Genomic DNA, 24147 nt, shown 5'->3' on the forward strand with positions numbered 1-24147 from the left:
CCGAGCGCTGCGCGCCCTTCCCAAGACCTGCGCTCGCCGCCGCCCCGGTAGCGGCGGGAGGCCGGAGCTGGCCGCCTACGGGCGGCGCGGATAGGGAGGAGGAGGGAGCGTCGGGAGCGGAGCCCCGCTCTGATCCTGTCAGACACCGGATCCGCGCCTCGGCCGTGTGGCGGCGGAAGCTGTGGGCGAGACCTTGGTGCTGCCCCACTCCCTCTCTGCCCTTCAGTCACCTCGGGGTCCTGGGGGGCTTTCTGTGGCAGCCCCTCGGGGTCTTGGAGGTTTCTGTGACACCACCACCACCCCAGACCCCCTTACCCAGCCGGTTATCTCAGCCCCCGGCTCCCCGTGGGCCGCAGGGCTGAGGGGCAGCTCCCCAGGGGCTGGAGGTCAAGGCTGGTCCCCACCGTCGGGGGACAGGGGGGCTTATTTCGGCTTTTTAGGGGTGCTGGGTGCAGAGGGGGGGGGCCCCCATGGCGGGGAGGGAGAGAAGGCCGGGCTTCTTGCCCGGCTGCAGGCAGGTAGGATCCTGCAGGGAGTTTCACAGCTGTTGCTCCCGACTCTTCCAAGTGGGCCAGGGGGTGGAAGCTGGCAAGTTGCGAGGCGCTGAGGAATGGGGATGGCGCAATGAATGCCCTAGCTCCAGAGGGAGATGAGTATCGGGAAGCCCCGGTACCTGCGGATTGTGTTTGGCACCCGGTGAAGTGGCCCTTACCGACCTCTTGAGATTTATGTAGCTCACAGGATCTTTGTTGCTTGGAAAACTGCTTCTGGGAACGGTTAGAGACCAAACTGCTTGCCGGTACTGTTGTGCTAAAGGAAACTGGTCCCCATAAATCACTTAACTTCATGTCGTCCCGGAGACCCTCCACCCCGATGCTCGTGGAACCTCAAATTAAGAACTGACTGCAGTTTCGAGGTTTTGCTCAAGTTAAGTGGTTATAAAAAAAACACAAACCAACAAAAAACAAACATGGTACAAACGATAAATTTCTCTGCGCGGAGGCACCTACGTTCTGATTTCCAAGTTGAGGTGTTTTGATTGCATTTGTTGGGGCTGTGGCCTGTTGAAGTTCCTGTTAACAGGTATAGCCAATATGGTAAAAACAGGGTGTTTGGAACTCTGCCCTTAAGTTATAAGATCAAAGGGAAAACTAAGATTCTCTCTCTTTATTGACCATTTAATACAGGCTTAGTGAAATCATAAACTCCTCAGTAGATTTTGGTGTCGTGAACTGCTTCAAACTTTATATTTTATCTGCGTGAGGAAGTGAAGGTAACCTAACTCAAGCTTTTATTTTGCCAGTTTCTAGTATTGCTACTTGAAACAAGAGGAGGGTTTGGTAATCCTTACAATGCAGGTCCATAAGCCCAGCCTTCTTTGGTTTTTCTCTGTTGGAATAAGCACATTCCTACCTTGCAGCTGCCGGATATTGTTCTGTGCTCATCAAGTCCTAAGAAAGGCCTGTTTGACCTACCTCTTGCAGGTAAATTGCCACAGTGTCTCTAGTATAGAATACTGTGCCTGCGGCTATGTTTTTTATCATTGCCTCCAGCATTTTGAAGGACTTGAAATATTTGGTCTTTCTTTCCACCGTTTGTGGGTTGGTTTTTTTTGCAGCTGTTGCAAAGCATCCTATAATTTATTTAAACAGTCCCACTGCAGTTCAGTGGGTGGCTGGCTGATTTTTGGATGATTTACTGAATACTCTCCCTGCCCACCCTCGATTCTAAAAATAAATTGTGGAGTAGTTGTGCTTTTAAAAACAGTCCCCGTATATTGCAGACTATGGATGCACTGGTGGAAATTCCTCCTGTATGTTGAAGCTGTATCTTGAACTTTGGATGTTCAGCCTGTTGATAGGGAACACGGCATCTTTGTCACAACTGTACATAAGCTGTATAGACTCTGCAAGGAGAAGCTTAATTGTAATGCTAGTTTAATGCAAGGGTTTTTTTAAATAGATTGAGTTCCTGGATTAGGTTTCAGCTCCCTGGGATAATTTGAAAATTATTCTCAAATAGTATTCTCTCTTTACTCAAGCTTGCAAAAAGAAAGAACAATATGGATGGAGTCTTTTCATATGACCTTTTTTTTTCCTTTTTTGCTATGCAACGGTAATGAAATTAATGTTCCTTTATTGAATGTGCTGGGAAGGGACAAGACTGAAGAGTGTCCTTCTCTTACAAAACAAATTTGCCTTGGTGCTGACAGTGGACGAAGGACTTATTTCGGTAGTTCTGGACTGGACTGAGAAGTCCAACCCTAATGAACGCCAGCCGTGGTATCTGTGGACTTCTTACTGAACCTCATCTGAATAACTCACTTAAGGAGGCTAACATATTAATGTATAAAATCGCTCGAGGGAGGCTTTCTTGATGTCTGTTTGATATTGCAGTCTCCTGAGCTAGCAGGAGCCGTAAGGCAAGTAGTATCTTGAGAGGTGGCTTTTTGCCTTGGTTTTGTTATACTGTTTTGTGGGGTTTTTTTAATTTTACATGGTAAAATTTTACTCTAAAATGTGGACAAGTGTCTCTTCTGTAAAGCTGCAGCTCCAGGGTTCAGTGACTTTCACTGTTTGATGCTGTCAGTTATCCAGTTTGTTCCTATTTCCTGTCTTTTTTTTTAATAACGTTAGTCTGATCTCTGATTTGCAAGAGGAGCTTGGGATATTGCCAAAAAGTTCTTAAAATTGTTACCTTGGGATACATCATGCACAGAAATCTGGCAGTGGGAGAGGCTGAGGAACAGCTAGAACAATACAGCTGTCTTCTTCACCCACTTACCTCCCATTTTTTTCTTTGCCTCCTGCTGTAAAACTTGAAGCTTAACGCTCGCTTGAGATTGTTAACCAACAAATGATGCAATTAAAATTTATGTGCAACTTTAAAACAAAAAAGACAGAAGAATTCAAGTAGTTTTGAACAATTGATTCTGATCACTTACACAGTTTAGGCTTGTTAATTTCGAGCAATTTTTTTCCAGTACAAAGCTGTTCAGATGCTGAAGCTTCAGAAATACCTTGCACAGCAATATTTATCAGTAACAATGAGGTTATTGGCAGAATTTTGGATTTGGGTTTAATTTAAGGCTGCTTCTGAGGATGATGTTTTCAAGGTATAGGTATTCTACTGGATGTGTTATGTGGAACCATTTTTCATACTCCTTTGCAAGATGGCATGAAATGGAGTTGTGTGTGTGTGTGGTTTTTCCCTCCACCCTGTTCCTTCCCTCGGGGAATTCACAGCTTTTCCTGCACGGTAAATATTGGTATAGCATCCATTACTTCAGTTAATTAGTCATAGAGGGGAATTGTTCTGACTAGTTGTGGATGTTGAAATCACGTATTACAGTATGCATCGCTATCTCCCCTCAGCCCCTCTGTTTTTGAGACTCTGGTGTGACTGACGGCGCAGTATACCTGTGAATACAGTATACTCTGAACTCCACAGGTGAGCTTCAGAGTTCACGGCCTCGGAGATAAGTAGCAGAAACAAGCAATTTTACTTCTCTTCTTCCTTGAGAAGGACCTCAAGTCCTCTCAGCTAGGACTCTGTGTACCTTCCTGAAGAAGATGTAGTAGAGGCTCAGGCAGCCCTTACAATTTGCTTGGGTAAAGGGTGCCTTCCCCACTAGAATCTGGGCAACTAGTTTATTAGTTTCATAAGCACAGTTCTTAAGTTTTTCCTATTTAGAGTGTGATTGTAGCACCCCTCTCTAAACTTCTGAAGTGCTGTTAACTTGATGGTAGATAAAAATGGGTGAAAGTGTATAAATTTAACATCCAGGCTCTGTGTGAGTTTCATCCACATGCGGTCCACATGTGGGTCTCATCCAAATGCCTGGAAGAGTTCAGTCTTGATCTAAAATACACACAGAAGCATGAACCATCAAACATGTAAAGCGGTTGAGAGGATAACTTGGCTCCAACAGTAAATGTTGAATTTCTTAGAAAGCAACCCCTCCCCTGCCAAAACCAGAGCACGGATACTCGACCTTACAGCTTTTATTACTTAATGGGTACAGTGTTCTGTTTGGCACTTTCAGATGTTGTTTACCTCAATATAGGATTCTGCATCAAGCTCTCTCAGTCCTTCTAATTTGAAAAATGAAGGTTGTTAGGCCCTGGAAGGCATCTAGCCTTGAAGTGAGTTATCTGGGATCCTTGGTGCCAGGATTGTAGGGAGCTCGGTAGTCTGACTATAGCAAATGTTCCTGTCTATTTTCGTTTGGCTGGTAGATCTGCAGTTGGTCTACCTTCTGTCTTAACACAACCATAAAAACTCTCTGATCAGGATCTTGAGGCTTTGTAATGAAAACATCCTGGATTAGATTACTCCGTGCTCCCTGATAGAGTAAACATGCATCCTGTCAGCTTGAATGACAACCCGTCGTGACGGATAGGCTTAAATTAAGCAGATTAAAGTTAGGCCATTTACCACTGGAAAAGGTGCTTGTACACAGCTGTACCTGAGAAACAGTATGTACACTTCTCTCATGAAAAAGATCAGAATTTAACAAATGAAGCATCCTCAAGTGATACACAGCAGGCTTTACCTCTAAATGATTGTTCTTTGCTCTATTGAAACTCCCTTAAAAAAAAAAAATGCATGCAAGCACACAGTCCAGGCAAGACCTGAGGGCACGGAATAACAAGTAAGAGCAAGACCTTATGCCAAAATGTAAAATTCACTTGGGGTAGTGATGGGTTATAACGTACACACACCTCGTTAGCAGAGGAAGGTAGCATGAAAAAAATAATCTAGTTGATAGCCATGTATTGATGAACTACATAAAGGTTTAATGTTCTATTTGCCAGCAGCCTAACTTTTTTTTTCCGCAGGTGGAAGGCTCTGCTGATAGCACAAAGCTTCCTTTTTGATGCTTGACCACTTTCACCCTCCCCGAGCTTGTTGCTTGCTTACTGACTCTGCCTGGTGGGCTTGTCAGCAGACTCTAGGAATGCTGTGGTAACTGGCATGGCAACCAATTTCTTATTTTGACAAAACACCTGGAGTCCTTGTGCTCATAAAGCCTTCCCGGGCCTGTTGCAATTCATGGAGAGATGTAGCGTGGATCAGAAAATGTGGATCTGTGTTTCCTCAGGCTTGGAAAGCAGATTAGGGAATCAAATGCTTTCACCTGCTCACTGCTGTGTTTGCCTTCAAACTTTTTTGATCAGAAATGAAAAGTTGAGTTTGGGGGCAATGGTTTATTATATAACTGATGCTCCTTTAGTTTCAAGTTACAGAAACACAAAGAGTAGCTTGCAGGTTTTGTTATACTTTTTCCTAAAAGAAGATAATCGGGTGATGTTTTGGAGACTGATTTTAGCAATGCTGGGTAGTGACAACTCCAGTTGATTTCAATAGCAGCTGCAGGTGTCACCTCTAAAAAAGAATCAAGGCCTTAATGGTGAGCACTTCAGAACCACTCTTTGAAAAAGGGATTTATTGTTGGCATGCTGTGTGTGCCAGCAACTATTTGCAGCTTGCCCAGAATAGAAAGCCTAAAGACTTAAGTTTCATGTAACTATAGAAAATCTGTCTTCTAACTTTAAGCAGAAGTGTCTTTGCACTTTTAATCTTTCATACGTTGATGTCACTAAATCTAGAATTTCTTGCGACTTTGAAATTAATATGCCTCAGAGGAAAGTATTTTACTATTTAAGCTTTTATACCTTAATGTTCTGGGGGGTTTTTTGAATGTCACGGAGATGATGAGATAGTAAAGAAGGCTTCTATTTATACTCTGTGAAAGCTTCCTTAAATAAACACTTGCTTATTTATTAGAAACACTGGGGCTGAACTCAAAACTTGCAGGCAAATAATCTTACCTCCCAGACGCTGAGAGTTGTAGCTTACACACCTCTTGTCAACTTTCTAATCTTTATTCCAGAAGGTACTCTAGCCAGCCTATCAGTGAAATGCTACACTCTTAGCCACACAGCTGGTGCGGGCATTAAATCTTTGACTGAAAATGGAATAAGTATTAAAGTAGTCAGGATTACTCTTATACTACAGGATGTGAGCTGGAGAAGAGGGCGAGGTAGAAACAGAGCATGTTGGATTCACCGCAGGGTGATGGAGGCTTTATAGCACTGTCTCTGGGTTGTTTGAAGATGTTTCAAACACTGTTTTAACCAAAAAAAAAAAAAAAAAAGCCTGCATATGAGAGGTCTGGTAAAGACATGAGTACTTGTAGCTTTAATCTTCGAAAATCAGGTTCATCTTTCCTAGGGTAAAACCATAATTGGTTGCATTTATATCAGATTTGTGATGTTTGGCCTAATTGGGCCATGTTCCCACTGTATTGCAGATTTTCTGAGCAGTCCCATAAAGTTCAAGTAAATCTGTTGGTGTAGATATTAGAAGCTTTGTGTTGTAAAAGCTACCTTCTGTGTTTGATGCTACTGCTTGTATTCCTTGCACAAGCTGAGCTCGCTTTGAGTTACTATTACAGCTCACTATTTGTCATCACAAAAGCTGCAAAAGATCAAGCTTCTGTCAAACAATAAATGATGTGAAACAGCTACATTTTCTGGATGTAAAAAATGCCAGAAATACTTTAGTGCATTTTTAGCCTGTCATTAATCAGGTGCCACAAAGTTTTTCTTCATAGAAGCATAAAATGGTTTAGTTGGAAGGGACCTTAAAGATCATCAAGTTCTAACCCCCCTGCCATGGGCAGGGACACCTTCCATTAGGCCAAGTTGCTTCTTATATGAGCAGGATTGTGTCTGAGACAGATGGGCAACGTAAGGGATGATAATTTCTTTTTTTAACTTCTAAAATTACTTTAATTTGTACTATCCCTGTGGGCTGGTGGCTGTCTGGCCCCTCTTTTGAGCAATGCCATCGAGTCGCTCTGTGTTAAGTGAGATGAGTGGAATTCATCCTTTCTGTGCAGTCTGACTCCTTCACTTGCTTTTTCTGTAGGTGTTGCTTTGTGCGAGTGTTGGTTCTGAAATACATGCTATGAACATACTTTAGAAACGACTCTATTAAGTTAATAAAGCAGCTATGATCGCGTTGTATACTTAGTCATCTGCAGAAGCTTTAAATTACTGTGTGCCTGAAAGCTTCCCTCCCTCCTCTTCTGAAAACAAGGCCAATGTTTTGTCAACTTTGTGTGGGTCCTATTTGCATTTGCTTGCTCTAGTTCAGAGCTTCTCAGCCTACTGAGGAGACTGAAAAGGGAGGGTCGCTTTCCTGCTAGCACAGCAATTTACTTTTCCTTGGTCTTCTCCAATTCTAGCTGCTAGTGATCCTCTGATCTGGAAGAAATTTGGGCAAAAAAGCAGAAGGAAGGAGAGAGGCTACTTCAAGAAATTAGGAATAAAGGTGTACCAGCATTCCTTCTGGCTCCTTAATGCTTAGCCAGATGCTTACCCAAAGGATAGTTGCTACTGTTCCTTGCCAGTAACTCCACCATTCTCTTCCTCTTCAGCACTCTAATCACAGAATCTTAATGGTTGGAAAGGAATTCTGAGATCACCAAGTCTAAAAGCCTTTGAGCTTCTTGCTAGAAAGCCACTCTGGCTTATGGTTAGTGGATGTATAAAATTTGGCTAGAGGTGACCACTGGCAGTACTGTCTGCCGTATCCAGTTGGTGGCTTTTGAGCTGCATGTTCAGCTGTCACGTGGACAGGAGGTGAACGTGTATCCTGACCACTTTCTGCTGCCACTGCCTTCAGGGTTGGGGAATGAACCAGTGTAGATGGCTAAGACCATCTGTTGGACACCTGGTGAACTTCTGCCTCCCATGGGGTGGTGGGACCCTCCTAGAGCTGCTGCCTTCCTCTGCTGTACATCCAGGGAGACCTGTTGGGTGAAGGCTGAAGAGAGCTGTGTGATGACTCCTCTGTAGATCATCTTCAGTCAGGGAGGAGTGCCCATCCCTGATTTAACCATAGACTTTTGGTGTCTTTGCTTGCTGTATAAGGAAAAATACTCTATGTAAAACTTAATCTTTAAGACTGCCATCTTAAGTGGAGATTATATATGTCCATTGATATTATAGATGAGCAATGAAGGTAGACTAGAACTGAACAGATGAGTTTATTTTTCAATTACTCAGATTCCTTTGTTGTTGTTTTTTGGTCTGATAGTCAGAGTTTTGCTGAAAGATACTTGGTTTTAGAAATCCAGTGTGTGTGACACAGTAGATGCATTTCAGCATCACCAAAGAGCTAAATACCATCCAGCTCTGTGAGATAAATGCTTGTTATTTCCCTGAAATCTCTCTACTGCTGCGTTTGATATTAAGAGTTTTTCTTACATTCAGAGAATATATATGTTATATTTATAACATATTTTCTATTTTAGAAAATCATGTTGTTTAAGAGTTTGGCTATAGCTTATGCTCATTAAAATTTATTCCCAAGGTCATTTTTTTTAGAGTTGTAGTTAGCCTTTATTTTATATAAAAAGGAGGAAATTTAAAGGTTTATTTTATTAATTGCTGTTTCAGATACTAAATAAAGCGTAAAAAGCATATTCGACATGAAGATCTTCTGATAGCAAGTGCTAAGAGGAACTCTCAGCTGAAACACATAGTAAGCATGGATTTTATCTGTGGTTGAAATGACTGTTTGCTCCTCAATAGCAGTTAGAATGCTATATTAGATGGAAGGGGCAAGGCATTTCAAGGCTAAATGGCAATCTTAGTCTTGATTAGAGCTTGCAGAGGTTGCTAAGAAACAGCCTAATAGTCCTTGAGTAACCAATTATATGCCCCTTGGACAGATGCACAGGTGCTCATTCTCTGAAGTTGTTTTTTTTCTTTTTTTTTTTTTTTTTTAAACTGAGATAAGACTGGAGTATTAGTACATGAACTGCAATCTGTTTACATCCTGCATCAGGCTTGAAACTCCTGTTTATATTTATCTTGTTCCCAGCAGGATGCGTTCTGGTGTTTTCTAAGTACATTACTATTTCATTATTATTACACTTAAATCGTTCTTGCAATGCTGCTTCTATTTCCAGGTAGTCCACAGGGTCTATAGTCACTCCTATGCTTTCTAGTACTCTGAATATAGCAGCTTCAGTAATTTTAAGCATCTAACATTTGAATTGGATAAATTTTACACTTCCAGACTTCCAGTGAGTAGGCAGTATTAATATTAATGCACTAACCTACAATTGGTAGAAAATGCTAGTTTCAGCTTTCCTTACTCCTCCTTCCAAAGCAGTTCTGTACATGCAAATTGTATTGAAATGCCGTATGAGCTGGCAGTTAAACTAAAACATCAAATAGGATTCTCTCAGTCCTTTTTCCCCCTGAATATGTATAATTCTGTTTATAGCACTGTAGAGTTGAAATGTCTATATTAAAACACAGTTCGCCCTTTTAATGTTAAAGGTCCAAGATTCCAGCTGGAGAACTTAAGTTCTAATTAGGGAGCTTGTTCATACTTTGACAACTTGACTGATGTGCTTTAAGCAATAGGTTGAGAAGCACGTAAATAGCTTAATTCTTGATCTACTCCAGTGAAAACTGAACTAGAAGGTTTTTAGGGTGTGCAATTTTGAGTACCATTTACTGCTCTTCCTATGGGTTGAGGACAATTTTAATAGCACTGGTCTGGTAAGCTCTGCTGCTGCTTAATAGATTTAAGAGAAAGGAATTGCCACAATCCATGTACAATTTTTTTTTTTCAGATGCTTTTGATAGTTCTAATTCTCGCTTATGTTACAATAACATGATTTTCCCTATATCACAACATGGAGTTTTTACTGTAGCTGGCTGCATGTAATCAGCAAAGTCTAGAAATCAGACCATGTTTACTTGGACTGTTTGGAGCAAGTGTAGCCATCTGCTGCCCATCACTAATGGTGGGGTTTTGTACACAGCAATGAGCTGATAGCACCTCTCGTGTTGGTTACAAATGTGTTTAAGCCATATGTTTATATATATATGTCCAAAATGTTTTAGTATTGTACGTGGCTGTTAGACACCTTTGTGGAACTGAGTATTGTTTCCATGGTTCATACATACAGACCAGTGCTTTCTTCTATCAGAAAGTGAGGAAGGAAAGGAAGCAGAGGCACTGAAAGGTTTAGAATTGCATACACGTTTAAGATGTTGGTTGTCAAGTATTTAGTGTTTCTGCAGTGCCTTCTGATGTTTGCTGTTAAACTGTGGTAGCTTCAGGGTGGTATGGTTTATAGTTTTTTATCAGTTCACATCTCTTCTTGCTCTCTTAGAGGTGAAGGGTAAAGTGGTTGCGCAAACCTAGCCGGTGGCAATTCCTGAGAGGTTAAATTCCCAGAATTAAAATCCCTTTTTTCTAATATTGCATGTCCCAGAATTGAACTGTGGACTGTCAGGATGCAGTTGTCACAGGGTTTAGAAGGACAAACTTGCATATCAGCAGATCTTCTCTAAGATGTTTGTATTTACTCCAGATCACCGTAAATGTAAGGTGAATAAAATAAGCTTTAGCTGGCAGGAAAATATAGCCTTTGCTTGTGGCAGCTTGCTATCAGTGATAATTTGTCTCTAAGGCCTTAGGATGTATCTTCAAGATTTGGTAGTCTGTCAAACTTCAGCTTGGCAAGGAATCTGGAGAAGACAGAACATCAGAAGAGTTGGTGGCAAATGAAGTACTAAAGAAACTGAAAAGTATTGACTAGTACTTTCCTAGGAAAGTGGCTTACTCTACATGGGTTCGTGCTCTTCTCCATTGATGCACTGAGGAAAGCTGTAATGCTGGTACCCAGCGGAGAGGTACCTAGGGGTCAACAATGAAATGGTCTTGAGGACTTACTGAGATACTCTCCCTCCCATAGCTCAGTGTGGGTGGAATGGGGGGAAAAAAAGAGACAAGCACTCTTAATTCACTTGCTTAGAGTAAATTTGCAGGACAAGTGTCTGCTTTCAGAGGTTGTTCTGTGTCCTTTGCTAGGCTTGTTAACAAAGCTTTCCTTCCAAAGGCATGCCAATTTGTGGGTTATGTCTGATTTGTAATAATATAAAGCTATATCAGATCTCTTCCAGTTCACATTAATCTGAAAGCTGTGATTTGATATTAAAGTCCTGATGCTGCTTTGTTATGGTGGGATTAATCGAGCCTTGGCTACCATATATTCAAATAGATATTTTGGAATTGTAGCCTACATATCCTGTTGTATACTGTGTTTATGTGCTACTGTAAGCAGTTCATTTTTATTAGGAATTAAATACAGCATAGTGGTTTGGTTGCAAACAAGTGATAAAGATTTATAGTAGCCACAAAGTACTGTTCAGAAGATTCAGTTTGGCTACTGGAATATGATACAAGCATTTGTTTCAGGAACATATTTATAAACTTGTTTTTTTTTTCCACAACTAAACTCTGCTGCTCCCACTTATGGATAACTAAGTTTGCACGTCTGTATGCAGAATCCCTGTTTAATCCTTTTTTCATGTTTCTTGTGTGTGTTGATCTACATGAAAGAACTTGCACCATCTCTTACTGCGGTGACTTATTTTTCTGCTTAACGTACTCCTGTAAATTTATGGAAAGCAGCAAGATACAGATGAGGCTTTGATTGTGTCTGCAGTGTCCGGGTTCAGAGAGCTGAGGTTTTAAGGGAAGGTGAGCAGCTATCTGTGGAGTTGACATAAGCTGTTTTCTTTCTGCTTGTTTCTCTACCTGCTTCTTTAGCGTGTGTTCAGAAATAAAAAATTGAGCTGGTGTTCAGTTTGAGGATGATATGAAGGACAGCTTAAGTGGGTTATTTCCATTTTTCTAGATTAATGACATTTCTGTTCTTAGAGAAATCTACAATCTATTTGATAAGTGTCTTGTGCAAGTGTAAAGTTCAAATTGGCTGAAACTGTTGTGCAATAAAACCTAGACGTTTTTGTTCCTTTACGGTGGAAAGGCCTATGATGATAGCCGTGCTGAGAGCCAATGCCACTGGAGAAAAATGAGGCATCTTGTTTGGAGTATATGGATGTTTGATCAGTCAGCTCTTGCCATCATGGTGGGCCAGCAAAGCCTTTGCTTTGTGTGTCCTCTTTCCAGTGTAACCGGTGCTGCCCAACTAGCTCTGGAGTTGACTTGGTTGGGTAGGACTGATGAGGGAGACGAAGAGGACTTAGAAACCGGGCCCTCATCTCTGTGCTCCTTTAGGAACAGAGGTTGAGCATGGGCCTCGCCTCTTCCTAGGGCAAGACATCTAGGCTCATTGGCTTGAGATGGTTTTGTAGGCATTTGCTTTTTGAAAAACAAAGGGAAAGACTGCAGTGCTATCAACTGCTAACATTATTTAAAAGAGTTTAAGATTAAAACACTCCTCTCTATTCCTGGGAACTTTGCATGCATAGAACTTGGGGGCATATCTTTCTTTTTTTTTCTGTATTTGCCTACCTTCTTAGTATGCATATTTCCAATACAAAAGAGAGTGCATGCAGGTGTTCTGTGTTTAGAACAATAATTAAAGTATGTTATTACATAGTTAGTTTTAATTCCCTCTTGACTTCAAGTTGAAATTATAATGATGCATGGCTTGAAGTGCCCAGAGGACACTAATATCCATGCCACATGGAGCCCGGAGGGGAGGGGAAAAGCAGTATTAATTACTAGTTCATCTTTGAATTCTAAATATTAGCATAAAACAAGCCTTGCACTAACCATTAATGGGTCTTCATGGTCTTTACATACACTTCAAAAGAGACAATCTAGCTACACTTTTATTAATGCAACAAGAAAGTGTACATATAATGGGCTTAATTTATCTTGGACTTCTTCCAAAACTTTGGGAAAAGAGTAGGACATGGATACTTGGTTAATATCAAGTTTGTCTGAAATAGTTCAAAGGTGGTAGCAAGACTGAAAGCTTCCACCTAAATCTAATAAAATGACATTAAAATGGTACCCAACTGTCTGCATGGTATTGTACTTGTACATGTCTCTTTCTAAAAGGCTTTTTTAAAATCTGTTCTCTAACTTCATCAAATACTTTATTCTGTTCTTTGCTATTGGATTAACTCAGTGGATTTCTGGAAACTGCTAGTGCTAGCTCCAGCTGTGGTATCTTAATAGCTGTGAAGTCATGAAAGTATCTTAAGATGAAAATAGTTCATTTATTTCCTTTTATGTAATGATCAGACAATGTCTATTGAAACTCAGTCCGGTGACCCTCCATCTAAACCAGTGTTTTCTGGCAGGTTTCTGATTGATTTGTTTTTGTCTGCTAAAATTGGGTACTTGTAGACACATCTGCTGAAATTCCTACTTTTTTTCTCTTGTATACAACTTCTGATTCAATCTCAATTCAAATTCAATACCTTGTGTTCTCCCTGAGTAGGCTGTTATTAGAGGGGTTACGCAGGTTTATGGGGTTGATTCAGGTGGAGTTAATGTCATTTTCCTTCCTGCTGCTTCTGAGCTGGGACTGTCAGAAAGAGGAAGGAGACCTGGGGGAGGTTGCAGGAGGCTCTCCTGTTTGAAACAGGTATAGTGCGAACTGTGGCACTTGTTTGGCTGCCCTCAGGTGTCTCTCTTTGTATGGCTGTAGTATAGCACACCAAAATCTATTGGTTTGGTAGCTGTTAGATTTAAAATTGTTCACTGCTGCCTTTACTGTTCATTAGCTGCCTTTTCTACAATCTGATTTCTTTTAAGTTACAGAAGGAAAGCTTGCTAATGCTGTTCTAGACCCCAGTTTACTTTCCAGAAAACCTCATTGGAACAGATACAGTAGCACCTATATCAAGGGATATTTAAAGATTGGTTAGTTTTAATCAGATAGCATAAAGGTTCAGTATATATTAGATGTGTTAGGTAAATTAACTAGCAGAGGGGAGCTGTGGCAGTAGGAAGGATGACTAATGCTGCTTCTGAGTACTGGTATTTGCTGGCTGCATTAGCTCTTTCGTGTTTTGTGCATCATTAGCTCTCATCAGCTATTGAAACAAAGCTAAGTGACGAGCAGGATGGTTTGTTAAGACTCTGGTTTCAGGTGGATTTTACTTTGTGTGTGTATCATCTTTCTTTATAGTGTCAATTGTTATTCCACAGGAGTCACGTATGAGCAGGGTATTACAGTGCTTGGGCATCTGTGGAAGAGATGGCAAGTGGGAAAAGCTGTCGTTCATGTGGTCTGTTTTCCACGTGCCTAAAGCCTTTTGTAGGGTGCTAGACCTCTGTCCAGCAGATCTAAAAATCACCTCCGAGATGGGAGATATTGGCAAGCAAAATCTGCCATTCTTTGTCACAGATTGGAATCTGTGTCGTGGGGTGGGCTTCCTTCATGTCGAAGGAAAGCAGTTTGACTGAGTTGTTGAAAGGTATTGAGTTTCTGGAAGTCATTTCCCATGACTACTTAGAGATCAGGAGGTGGTGGTTTTCTGTGGGTAATGAGCAAAATAGGTTTTAAAGCTTTTTTTTTTTTTCCCTACTGGACAGCATGCAAATAGTCAAATCAAACAAGCTTATCTGGAAATAGGTTTACCTCTATAGGTATGGTTCCAGAGAGCTTGTGATGTCTTCATTTTTGTTTCCCCACACCTGTTCATTTTGGTCTAAAATGTGTTTCCTGAGGCCACTGAGGACTGTGATTGTGGCTCAAATTCTGAATCTGTGTTACCTGAGCCCTGGACTGAGCCTGTAGTGGCTGTCGGGTACATGAAGGGAGATCCAAAGGGCTAAGCAGACATACCTACCACTTGCCTTTATCAGGAGTACTTAGGGTAGACATGCAGAGTATCTAGGGGCATCTTTTGTGAATCTAGGCAATTAATCTGGCTTGCTCTGAAGAGACAGGATCTTATTCCTGTAGCTTGTGTCTGGGATCTGGAGTTAATGACAAGGATTCCTTACAATATTTGAAAATACGTTTTATGGGTAGCAGTGTTGCATTTAAAGTGGTTCAGTCAAGTTAGGGGGAACTTCTGCAGTAAGCCTGTTGTGACTTCTTTATTTTTTCCCTTCCAGCTTTCAAGTTCTAACAATTCTTCCTTCTTGTTAGCTGGCATTTCCAGACTATCACAGATGCTCTTGCCTTCACAGCTTCTGTGCCGATCATGCTAACCTAATCTTCACCATTCCTATTCTATTCTTCCCTTAATTCTGCATGGAGAATACAGGTGATGTTTTGAAAGCTGTTTTATTCCTTCTTATAGAGACTGGTTCCCAAGTGACTGAGAGGTCCAGCTTTTAATGGGGGAATGTACTTTTTGCTCAGTGTCAGCCTTCATCTGTGATGTTACGTAGGTGCCAGTAGGGATTGGTTTTGACTACTGTAAATAGAATAGCTACAGTTTGGAGATGAATTGCCTAATTATTTCACTTACTTTTCTGTGTAAACCTCAGTTTAGTCTTTCCCCAAACCAATAGTGGTTGTCTTATAGTTAAGCCAGGATTTTTATCACAAATGTGCTGACAAATTTTTGTGTGAAAAATTGCTGTAAAATCAGTAAGCTTAGTATTTCACTTGACGCGTGTCAATCTTCAACTCCTTAATAAATGATAATTGCATCCTATATTTGTGCATTTCTCTTATCTTGCCTTGGATGACAGTACGTTCTGCTTTGTGTCACTTGAATTAACCCAGACAGTCTTTTAAGTGTGATTACCTTTTCCTCAGGGGAAGTCAGACTTACAGACCTCCAAATCTTTATTCCAAATAGTGACATCTCCCAGAGCTGTAGCTCAGCTTGTCTTTTTTCTGACTTGCATTTGTTGCATCTACTGCAAGAGGTGTGTGGCTCGCTATGCGTGTGTTAGAATCATAGAATTGTGTAGGTTGGAAGGGACCTTTCAGATCATCTAGTCCAACCATCAACCTAACGCTGACAAAAACCATATCTCTAAGCACTATGTCTACCCGTCTTTTAAATACCTTCACGGATGGTGCCTCAACCACTTCCCTGGGCAGCCCATTCTAATGCTTAATAACCCTTTCAGTGTAAAAATTTTTCCTGATGTCCAATCTGAACCTCCCCTGGCACAACTTGAGGCCTTTTCTTCTTGTCCTATTGCCTGTTTCTTGGGAGAACAGGCTAACTCCCACCTCTCTATGCCCTCCTTTCAGGAAGTTGTAGAGAGCAATAAGGTCTCCCCTCAGTCTCCTCTTCTCCAGGCTGAACAACTTTGGATCCATCAGCCTCTCCTCCTAAGATTTGTGCTCCAGACCCCTCACCAGCTTTGTTGCTCTTCTTTGGGGACACTCTAGCATCTCAATGCCTTTTTCGTAGTTGGGGGCCCAAAACGGGACAAAGCACACCAGTTCCAAGTACAGGGGATGATCACTGTCCTAATCCTGCTGGCCACACTATTCCTGATCCAGGCCAGGATGCTGGTGGCCTTCTTGGCCACCTGGGCACATTGCTGGCTCATGTTCAGCCCACAGGCCACCAACACCCCCAGGTGCTTTTCTGCCAGGCAGATCCAGCCACTCTGCCCCCAGCCTGGAGCACTGCAGGGGGTTGGTGGGACCCATTACATACATGATGGGTGAGTTTTGCAATTTTTGTATTTCATATGACATTTCAGTATTGCACAAAGAAAAATCCTGATCAGCTTTTTCAATTATGACTTCTTCTGTCACCGCTTTCAAAGGGAGTTCTGAGGTATAATAATAAATCTAATTTAGAACTGGTTTCTGTTTCTTCCGGTTTCCCTTTTTTCCTCAAATGTTTCTTGGTCATGATTTTGATTACCCCAGGATAGATAGTAATGGCTCAGACAGGCATGTAAGATTCTACAGTGTAAATGGTGTGGATGGTTTGGGGGTTTTTTTGTAGTCTCTTGCTTTATGTCAGCCATTTGAAAACATGGAGTACTTGCTTCAGAATAGCACCCATACTGGTTGAAACTAGAATTGAGGGAGCATAAGCGAATGTTCATAAAAAATTAAGGGCAAGAATATAGAAAAATTCATTTTCAGTCTTCCAAGCTTTGTTTTCAATAGGGGAACTTCCTGTACTAATTGTGGCTGGTCCCTCCTAAGTATTTGTGCCAGCCTACCCTTGGACCCACAAAGCTCTTAAAACCACTTCGCTGTTTGGCAACCAATGTAACATTTTTCTAAGCTTTGCATGAAGTGTTATCTTCTCTTGTTTCTTTTCTTCTCACCATGTCTCCTGTAAGCTTAGTTTGATTCCCTTTAGTTCTTGCCAAGGACAAGAAACTGGATGATATATTGCTAGCCATCCCCAGTGTCTCTTGTAGCTTTGCAGATTCCTATCACATGTTCCAGTTGTGTCTTCCAGGCTGAGGAGTTTTGACCAATTCTTTAATTTCTCTCATGGAAATCATTTGATTCTTTATTCCTCCTTGTTGCTTTTCTCTGGACCTTTGATTTGTAACATCCTCCTCTTAAGCGATGCTATTCCTCCCATCTCCTGGGAGGGGGAGAACAGGAGAACATACTGCTTCCCCCCACCTTCAGTTACAGGATCACACAGTGGTATAACACTGTCTCTTTCCCCGTTTTTCCTTCTGTTCTCTGCCCCCCCTTCTCACCAGAGTGCACTTTCCAACTGACTTCTGAATATTAAGTAGTCAAGACATAGATGAGAGTAAGAAGTAGATCTCTCACTGCGATCTGATCAAAGAACTTGTGTTGATTTTGTGAAGGCAGCTCGCTTTGCTAGAAACAAGTTGGCTTTGGATTGAAGGATTAGCTCTTTACGGAACTGACAAATCATAAGATGTATTTGGTGAAACCTAGTTTATCAACAGAAATTTGCATAGAAGAACAAAGGCACAGGTGTCATTAACTCAGGGTTATATGAGGATCTCTTAAAGTCAGTTTACATTCAGCAAGGTTGGAAGTTTAAATGATAAGGTTTGAAATACTGTACTCCCATTATGTGAATTAGTACAAAGAATTCTTAAAGATACTGTGAAAAGAGAAACAATTGGTAAGATTAAATAGTGGATATGTTCGTGTAAGAACTGATTTAAAGACCACCTAGAATGCCATTATTCTAGTCACTAGAATAAAATCGTAGTTACTGATTGTTCACCTGGGATTAAATTGATTCTTTTCATAAGCATTATGTTTGCTCACCTGGTTGGCAAAAAAAAATAAATTACACCTGTCACCTTTGATGTTATTGATTAGTTTTATAAACGAATACTTTTGTTGAGACAGGAGATGCCCAAAGGTGACATAAGCAGAAGGCATTTGCAGTAAAATAGAAGTGTTTCAACAGAACCGGTAAATGTGGTAGCTGACAGCTTGGATTGGTATTAAACATTGGTATTTTTCTTGTTTCTTGCTAGAAAATCTCAGCAAACGCAGGTTACCACAGGAACCCATGTACCTGAGAAGCCAAGTTTTCACTGTTTTTTTTTTTTTTTTTTATAATTCTGCAAGTATAAGGAAAATAAATTATGGTGTGTGTTCAAATTTAAATGAGCACAGTTGACAGACTTCAGAGTTGGAACTAAATCTCCTTGAGTGCAGCAGAGATGTGTATATGCTGGAATCAGGTGAAGTGAGATGGAGTAGGGAGGGTATGAATAGCAGTTAGCTATAAAAAGCAGAAGCAGGAATTACTTCTATTCACTGCTTCTGTGCATTTGATGGTGAAAGGCACCTTTTTAAAATAGGGATGGACTTTTCTAGAACCTTCAGCATTCTGTGAGCTGAGAGTAGCTAGCAGATCAGCTTTTCTTAGATAAGTCCTGACATGACTATTGCCTGGTCACATCTCCCACAGCTTTTCTAAATAAGATGCTAATGACTTGCTTCTGGCACTGAAAGCTGTTAGTGAGGTGCAGTGGTTCCTATTTACTCAGAGGATGCTGCTCTGTCTGCAGCAGTTGGCTGATGGTGCTATCAAAGGTCAGGGCCAGCACTGTGGTATTGGGGGAACAAATAACTGTGTCACTAAGACTTGTCATTTTGTCACAAGGTTGAATCGGCTGAGATTTGTTTTGAGTTTGTCTAGGCTGCTAAGTTACCAGAAGACCGTGGACTCTTTCTTCCCATGGTTTAGCTTCTTGTGTGTAGATGGATCTCCAGAGAGCTTTCTCTGCTCTGTATGTGGTCTGAGGTGACTGCATTAATGTCTTCCCTTGAGGAGCTCTAGTTGGAGATGTGGCATTTTGGCCTCTTGTGAGCTGCCTGAAAATGGCGTTAGGTAAAGCTGCTATGTGACTTCAGAGGATTTTTAGAACTCCACAGCTAAAATGTTTACTGACCCATGATACATCAAAAAGCCCTCATATCAAGAAACTCCTGTTGCATTCTGCCATTGCAGCAGGATCAGAGTATCTTCAAGCCTTCAAGTGAAGCTCATCCTACAGATATATCATCTAGTAAGGTATGTCATAATCTAGTAGTTTGATCACCTTGGAGAGAAGCACACTATGCTCCTGTTTCACAAAGCGCTGGGCACTGCCAAGTAGGTGTTGTAGTACCTCTTTGAGTTCCTCCTTGAAGTTGTTTTATCTTTTAGATGCATGCAGCTGGTTGTTGATAGGATTCTTCCACCCAGTTGCTGGGTAATTTTTTTTAACTGGAGGTGAGTCTCTACCTGGGTGTTAAATTTTAATGTATTAACTCCAAGACTGACTCTAACTTACTCACCTGTTGTTTTTATTTGTGCTCCTTTTGCAATAAATGAGTCTTAATAGTCTAGACATCTAGATTTCCCCCTGCCACCCCCATACGCGTACACACATACACACCCCTCCAGTTTTGACTTTGCTTAGTTTGGAGGAGTGGAATGAAGTGTTCAAGCTCACGTAGGTGGAGATATCAGCCTGTTGGCTCCTAACTGTGGCAAAAAAATACCCCCTGCCCCCACCTGGTTTTGCAGACTTCCTAGAGTCAGCTGGGGCTAATTCATTTAGAGTTCCCCTCACAAGAGTTGTAGGGCTCCAGAGTTTGTAAACATCATCCTGCTTTTTGTGACTGGGCCAAGAGGAGTATAATTGCAATAGTTGCTGTCAAATGGAAGCCTTCGACTTGCTCAGCTGCTTTTTCAGATGCTTGCAGTACACTAACCTGGCCTTGCACCGCACTCCTAACAAAACGGGATTGTTTGGCCCTCCTTTCCAAAGGAAAGGCTTTTGTTTAGGGCTTGCTAGGTCAATGGTGCTTACTTTTCAAATGAGAAATGAGGGTTTAGGGAATGGGTGCCTTCATGATTTTGCGTGGTGTTTGCTTTCAGAAGATGAGTTCTTGCACGTGAGTGTGGCTGAAGCATCCTTCGCGTTTCAAAAACCAGCTTCCTTCCCACCCCCTTCCCCCAAATGAGGAATCTTTGTTTCTTCACTGAAGGTCTCCATTACGTCTTTATAATGTCTGCTTCTAAAAGATCCACCTGAAGGCTTGTTCCATCTGTCTGCCCTTAAACCTGTATTGAAGAAGAGTCCTGGACCTTCTCAGAATCTTTCTTCATTTCTTCCTTGCTCTCTTTACATTTCATGAGGAAGTTGTGAGAACTTGCCGAGCTGCATTGCTGCTGGGGAAGGAAATGGAATATGCTTGCCTCCAAGTCAGCTTTTTCCATGGCAAGCAGCTGCTTGGGGGAGGGAGAGAGGTGCTTAAAACAAAACAAAAGAAAAAATAAAGGGGGAGGGAGGAGAGCCCCCAGACTTGTGCTGGCCTGACTTCTCTAGAAGTTTCTTAGGAAAGCAAACCTGAGAGTTCACCATGCTGATAAAGACTTAATGAACTTGCAAGAAACTCTGGGAATGACTTACTGCTATTCCAATTTTTGTCAACTTCTTCTGGTGATGACTTACTACTAGTTTAACTTTTGTAACTTCTGGAATAAGAATAGTGATGTGCTGCTGACTTTTGACCTGTTTTTATGGTTGAAATGTTCAAATACAAATGTTGTATATGCTTGATTGAGGTTTGAAAGGGAATGGTACTGACTGGTGATGAGACCCTGCATTTACTGTGTGACTGGAACAGGAAGATAATGTGGCCTCTGGATTTGTTTAGGAGCCACACTTTTCTCTAATTCGTAGCCAGTTCCTGATTTCTTCTGAAGTTTTTCCATGCAGAAACTCCAAAGTCCTTTTATTCACATGAAATATTTTTTGTCTGTCAGAATAAAAGTATTTTAATACACCATAGCTTGTTATTGATGCAGAAAATGTCAACTGTTGATCTCACATCAACCTTAACTTTTTGCATTTTTTCAGATTTTGAGGTGGAGCATATAAGTTCTATACCTAATGGAAAGTGTTGTCAGCAGTTCCATCATTTTTCTAGGGATTAAAATTCTGACATGCCTGTTTTGCAAAAAAAGGACCACTTTTGAATGTTGATCTGCTAATGTCAAGGTCGTAGTAATAGTTCATTAAAAGATAATGCCAAACCAACATTGCAGGTCTTGTTTCCCCCCCTCCTCAGAAAGTAGGTAGCTGGGATAGTATGGGGAGTGTTTTGTTTAGTGTAAACAGTGGAATAATGCTTTGAAGTTGCTTTTGTCAACACCAGTCCTGAGAAAAACACAACTGAAGCAGCATCAGCAGGATAAACAGGCTTAATTTGTATCTTTCCAAACTGCTTGGCATATTTATTTAGTTAACTCCTACCAAATGGTTCTCTCCTAAAGCTACACTTCTCAGCAGAAGTGTGCTTTCTTCTGACTTGTAGCCTTTAACATCTTCTGAGGTTTGATTTGATTTTTGACAAATGCTGTCTTGTTTGTGTTTAATTCTTTCTGGAGGGTAAACCTAGACACCAAAGTAGGTAGAACCGAGTGTGTTTTCAGTGCAGTATGTTCACCCCTGTCTCCTTATCCTCCAGTCTGTGTCACGGTCACTCTTAAAAAATTTTCTGAATATTTTGCTAGTGGTAGTTGAAATGAACAGCGAATACTACTTTATAAAGCTTTTATGAAAGCTTCATAAAGCTGTTTAAGAACAGACTGGCATGTGCCTGTCTTGCTGTTGTGAGGTGCTTATTGTATCACCCTACAGCAAGAGTTCTGTGCAAGTTAGAAAAGAACCATGTGTGTTGGTGGAGGGTGTGTGTATTACGCATAAAATACTTATGAATTTGGGGCATTCTTAGGATACTTGCTAGGAAAAAAGTTTTCTGTTAAATTTGTGCAGGAACTTGGTCACACTTGTGTAGGTATCAGTCAGTAGTCTGTGTGCAGAACTTTTAACCTTAAATAGCTTTTAAGCTAGCCTGTTCTGATTAATGATGTGTTGAAGAGCCAATCCACTGCTGTGAAGGGTTTAAAGATTCACAGTATGGGTAGACCTTAGGTTCTGGACAAGAGCTAAATTATTGCAAGTTCTGTAACTGTTTTCTGGAACCACAAATTTAAGATGGATCTTGTCTGGTGTATAAGTATCTGTGCTACAGAAGAGTTACTTGCAGCTGGTGCCAGCAGGGGATGGGCTGGGTGGTCTACCTTAGGCTTTCTGTCGAAAAGTACAGACGGACTAATGCAAGCCAACAGTAGAGCTTTTTAATAAAATGAGTATATCCATTATGTAATCTAAAAGTATTCTTCAAATTTTATATCCATTAGCGTTATTGAGCCTATAGCTCTTTATTAAGTTACAGTATGAGCAAGTGTATGAATATTAAAGCTTCTACTAATAAATGTTTTTTTATAGTTGAGCAGTAGGTGGAAAGGTCTCAGTGCAGCGTATCATGAACGTATTTTATAACATGGATGCTTCTTCATAAGTTTTCAGCTGTAGTTTGAAGTGCAAAATTCAAAAGAATTTAAACAGATCTGGTGCAAGACTTGATGCTTGTGGTGGGGGGTGGAAAGGGAGAGAGGTGTTTTATCAAACCAATAGATCAAAGATGTGTTTCTTGCTTTGAGGAGTGGTAGTTGGATCCATCGTGCTACCATGGAGAGGAATTCCTGTCTGAGGTTATTGACTAGCTGGAGGTGAGGAAGAGATGACAGGCTGGGTTGGTAACCTCAGCTGTATTCTCCAGAGGCAGAATAGCCACAAAATTCAGTTTCTTTTCTGGTTACATTCTTACTATGTCTGTGAGGAGTTTTTGTAGGGTGACTGTGTAGCTGTGAGTAGAAGGCAGGAAATTGCACAACTGAGAACTGTCCCAGCTGAAACGGATTTGCCATTAAATATGCATTTATCAATACTGTTTTATTGCCATTGGAGTGATGTCTCTAATCCCTCCAAGTTTGACTACAAGCCTTCCTAAAAGGTTTGCTCATGTGTAAATGTCCAAGTGTTTGCTGATTAGCCCAGAAGTAGATGTGGGGAAACTGAGGCTCTGGGATGCCAGTAGATAAAATAATTTAATAGTCTGCATCTTGTCTCTGTGAATGTTCTTTAAGCTTTTCATAGATGGGTTTATAGTTCTTGGTGGTCTCCAGTGGGAGGAGGGTGAAGGCTTTAGAACAGGCTTATGCCACTTTCTTGCCCTGCCTGCCACCAGGAGGCAGCACGAGCTGTGCGGGCTGCAGAGGTCAGTTATTTGGCCAAAAATCCAGTTGTTCCACGTCTTAGAAGAGCTGTGCACCAAAGTCATAGTTGCTTTGCAATGCACTAGGTAAGATTTGCCACTGGAGCTATGGGACTCCTTATTTTAAGCACCTTAAAATTGGTAGAATGCCTCTTTATCCCCATTCACGCCTTCTAGTATGTGCTCGCTGGAACACTGCGTTGCATAGAGCTGTCTTTACCCACAAAAATTCTCTAGCATCCTAAGCAAAGATACAAATCTGCTTTCAAGTGCAATGATAGGAAGACATAGTTGACCAATCTGTTTCCTAAGGGAGCGAGTCCAGCTTTAATTTTTTTTTTTTTTCTGCCTTAGCCTGCGTGGGCAGTCAGATGCAGCAGCTAGTTTGCAGTAGGAAAGATCAGCACTTACATAAGATGACTAAGTGGACATCTGGAAGCACTTGAGCACTATTTTGTACTTCTGATACAAATCAATGGAAAACAGGAACACTGACGGATATGTTAGAAGATCAGTTGTTAAAAGCAGGAGAGGTGAATAACAGAGCTTTGGATCGTGCACTGATTTGCAGAATTCTGCCTAGGTTTAGACTTAATTTTGACAGAAAATAAGGAGACTTGAAATTGCCAGAAGATAAGGTTAGGGTGATGCTATATGGTACTTATTTTCTGTTAGTATTCACTCTGTTTATTTTTCAGGGAGCAGGTTAGGAGAGGCGTGGCAGGTAGTGTTTTCAGATCTTGTCCTGCTTCCCTAAATGCTGAGATTGGGGGGACAGG

General features: G+C 41.2%; 1 protein-coding gene across 1 annotated transcript in view; it reads left to right on the top strand.

The window, feature by feature from the left end:
- Window positions 1-24147, top strand: part of JAG2 (jagged 2) — a 70631-nt gene that overhangs the window by 1442 nt on the left and 45042 nt on the right. The window lies entirely within an intron of this gene.

The sequence above is a fragment of the Calidris pugnax genome, unplaced genomic scaffold (genome assembly GCF_001431845.1).
Source record: "Calidris pugnax isolate Ruff unplaced genomic scaffold, ASM143184v1 scaffold183, whole genome shotgun sequence".
Taxonomy (NCBI): Eukaryota; Metazoa; Chordata; class Aves; order Charadriiformes; family Scolopacidae; genus Calidris; species Calidris pugnax.